The sequence below is a fragment of the Panicum virgatum genome, chromosome 4N (assembly GCF_016808335.1).
Source record: "Panicum virgatum strain AP13 chromosome 4N, P.virgatum_v5, whole genome shotgun sequence".
Lineage (NCBI taxonomy): Eukaryota > Viridiplantae > Streptophyta > Magnoliopsida > Poales > Poaceae > Panicum > Panicum virgatum.
In genome coordinates this window covers 27,585,374-27,589,338 of record NC_053148.1, presented here as the reverse complement: position 1 = coordinate 27,589,338, position 3,965 = coordinate 27,585,374, and the positions used below count along the sequence as shown (strand labels likewise).

At 48.5% G+C, this 3,965-nt stretch overlaps 1 non-coding gene across 1 annotated transcript; it reads left to right on the top strand.

The window, feature by feature from the left end:
* Positions 1-221: 221 nt before the first annotated feature.
* Positions 222-328, top strand: LOC120671680. The gene has a single exon (XR_005673779.1). It is a non-coding gene; the product is annotated as a small nucleolar RNA R71 (small nucleolar RNA).
* Positions 329-3,965: the final 3,637 nt, after the last annotated feature.

The window sequence follows — 3,965 nt, the reverse complement described above, 5'->3', positions numbered from 1 at the left end:
TCATAGCAAGCATGTCGGCCTCCTTGACGGAGTGCATACCTCGCTGGTGCAGTTGGAGGCGATCATCGCTCCAGCCTGGGTTGGAAACCATCTTCTCGATCAATGATGTAGCTCTTTCAATGGTCAGCGAGAAGAAAGCTCCACCCGCAGCGGCATCCACATAATCACGGGATGACTGTGTCAACCCGTTGTAGAAGTTCTGTTGAATGAGCCAATTATCCATTCCATGGTGCGGACACGCCAGAATGTACTCCTGAAGCCTCTCCCAAGCTTCCGAAATTGACTCATTTGATGCCTGCTGGAAGTTCGAAATCCGACCACGAAGAGCATTGGTTTTGCCCGTCGGGAAGAACTTTGAGAGGAACGCCTTGGCACATTTGTCCCAAGTATCCACAGCAGCCTTGTTAGCATAAAACCATTACTTCGCTCTCCCCAAGAGAGAGAACGGAAACAGACAGAGCCGGATTGCATCTCCAGGAACTGCTGGAGATGAGCGCTGGCATCCTCATTGGCCTTGCCACAGAATGGGTTGGCCTGCACCATCGTAATGAGACCCTGTCTTGATCTCGAAATTTTCTCCTCCGGTGTTAACCTCGGGCCCGATGGGGACCTGGTTAGCAGACGGAGCAGAGTAATCACGGAGTGTCTTCTGGGCCATAGCTCTAGGAGCTGACGACGATGCGATGACTGGATCAACTGCCGAGAGTGATCTCCGAGGTGATATGAGACGAGCTCGCGTCCTCCTCAAAAGTGACTCTGGATCGGAATGAAAGTTTTGCGGCAAGTCAAAACCGGTCATACACTACCCTGTTTTCATATCAACAAAGACAAGAAAACAAAGCCAAGTTAGCCTGTTTAGCAAGCGAATACCAATTTTGATTTTGTTCACAACTTTGTCTATATATTTCACTCTGTGCCTTCCCCGGCAACGGTGCCAAAAATGCTTGTTGGCTCCTACCAACGTCACCAGTGATGACGCCCGCAGACGCCAATTTGGGGTGGCTGTATTTCATGAACCACGAATAAATATGCAAGCGCACGGAATACCGCTGTAGCATTTTACCCGGGAGTATACCGGGGTGTCATTCATATTTCCGCAGGGAAGGCGATGAGTGAGAAGATATATAGATTAGTTGGTGAACTCTATCTATATTGGATATTCTCATGCATAAACAGGGATAAGATAATAACAAGGTAGGAGGTAGTGTGACACACACAAACTACCCTCTTGGATAAATAAAAGATAAAAGAAAGATAAAAGATGCTTTAGGCCGGGAGCAAGGTAAAAGTCAGAGCTCGAGTCAGCTATGCTAGGCTAGCTATATCTACACTTTCTCATTAGTTAGCTCGTCAGAGATTAAACTACACAACAGAGAGATTGCTATCGAAGTAACGGGAGGAGCCCGTACACCCCGGCGACTTTATGTACCTCCTACCCCCCATACCGAACGTGGAGGATTACTAAAAGGCTCGAACAGGGCTGTCACCACCTGCCGGCTACCTCTACAAACTGCAGGTATAGTTGACATCCAGCAACTCTTAGCTAATCTAGACACCACGTCTACACTAGTAAGGGATACTCTAGTGTCCCGCGCGGAGCCCCCACCCTCCGGATGGACAGACATCACACTAGAGCAATCATACGAATACTGGAGCAGTTGATAGAGTTCTAAGAACAAATGACTAAGCCATCTCCAGCACAGGGCAATCATGCAATGCAAGCATTGAATAATTACGCAACCATGACAAGAAGCATATACTCGATAACTCAGAATATACTTCAAGCAGATATCAGTAACCATAGTCTAATTCTATTACAAACAACCGAATATTACAAGAGAGAGCTAGAGATGAACCCATACCAGACTCTCGAGCAACTCTGGCGACTCGATGACTCCTAGACGTCTCCTAAACTTCATTAAGCATAAAGACTATGCAAGAAATGCAAGAGAGGAGATGAGAGGTGTGTGGTGTGTGTGTGTGTGTGTCCTATTCTCCACCCCCCCTTGTATTTATAGCAGGGAGCCATGGGGTGAAGCCTTCACAACCGACGTAGGGGACTAATGGGGAGACGCCATGTGCCCTGGTTGAGGCGGTGGGGCCCTCGGGCTAGGTCGGCCGACTAGGTAGGTCGGTCGGCTTGCCCGGGCCACCAACCGCCCCCAACTTCTTCTGGCAGGCTGTCTTGGGCCTCCTTGTCTGATCCACGTTGGGGTTGGCCTGTCTTGACTTGTTTGAATTGGGTTCTTGCATCACTTTTGGTCCATCTGAGTCTGAATCGGTGCTCTAATAATTTCTCTGATTTTATGTTGGGCCAAAGTGTGCTTGTAACCTGCATATTAGCTTGAAAACACAACTTGCATATTCTAAAAGGTAAAGTGTGGTTTAGGGACTTTATTAGATAAGGATGCGTGTAAGAAATGCAAACTCTCATGATTTTCAGATCAAGTTGACATCTGGAAATGGTCGTTAGTGAGCGTCAACAAGTACTCATCGATGGTGGAAGTGGGCTCAACCTGATCTTTGCTAGCACATTGGCAAAGATGGGCCTCAACTACATGAGTCTGCTTACTCCAAGTGGCTCCGTTCTACGGCATCATCCCCGGAAATTCCTCTACACCAATTGGCTCGGTCACTCTCCCAGTCACATTTGGTACAGAACAAAACTTTTGGACAGAATACATCAAATTCGAAGTAGCCGACTTTGAATCCTCCTACCATGCTATCTTGGGAAGACCTGCACTAGCCAAGTTCATGGCAGTACCACACTATGTCTACCTGCTCCTCAAGATGCCAAGCAACACAGGAGTCCTTTCACTACGTGGAGACCTCCTCAAGTCTTTTGAATGTGACAAGAAAGCAATAGATCATGCTGCCACAATCCGAGTCCCTAGCTCTGTCAGCGAAATACTTGCTGCTGCTAAGGAACTCTCACTCAAAGAGCCGATGCCTTCCAAGAAGCCAAGCCAATCATCGGTTAAACCAACCGGTGATGTGGGCACCAAGACTATTGTTGACGGCTGTTAAGTCCATAATATATGCCGTCAACTCCTGCACAAAGACATGAAAAGCGAACATCAACAGTAGTGGTAGGAGTCATTACTAACGAATTCCATGAGTGTTGGTGAATTATTGATTGCAGGAACACAAGTCGGGAATCACATGAAAACACGCAGAAGACACAAAAGAGATACACAAAACATCGCTGCTGCGTTACACATCCAAAAGAGGCCCATTTGACATAGAAAACTGACTAACAAAGCCCCGGCACCAACATACACAAATTGGGGGCCCACTTAACAGTGTCCAGGACGCGAGGCGGCGTGAGGGGCGCCACTCGTGGGCCAGCCGAACCACAGGGTCGGCCAGCCCCACCTTGGCGCCAAATCGCCCGAGCTTTGGCGGGAAGCTCGTCCTTATCCACTCTAAGGCGGTGCACTATGTTTCCATATTTATTAGGGGCGGGAACCGACCTTCTTGGGCTATAAAAGGGGGCCTCCCTCACCCTTCTCACACACATCACCAAAATGTAGACTTGTGCTCCATTCCAAAGGCGAAGCGCTGCTTAGGCTAGTGCTTAGAGTAGGAGGAGGGTGAGGAGTAGTTCGGGGAAGCGCCGGGCCTGTCGGCGGTCTTCTCCGGTCTTGGACCTCTATGGATGCTGGCTTCCTCTGGTATGAGTAAGTTAGTATTTACGATTCTTGTATTGCATAGTACTATTACTTGAGTGAGATCAGTTCTCTTACTCGAGGGTTCGTCGCTCTGTATTTATACAGAGTGCCATAGATTGCTACGGGAGCTCAAACGTAGTTAGACTATGGAAGTAATCAGTAGCACAGACGTGGTGTCTCGGCTAAGGGTTACCTTCGTTTGCCTTATATCCCACGGTCTGTGAGGTAGGCCGCAGGTGATGACAGCCCTGTCGGTCCTTCGCAGTCCTCTACGTTCGGATATAGCGTAGAGCT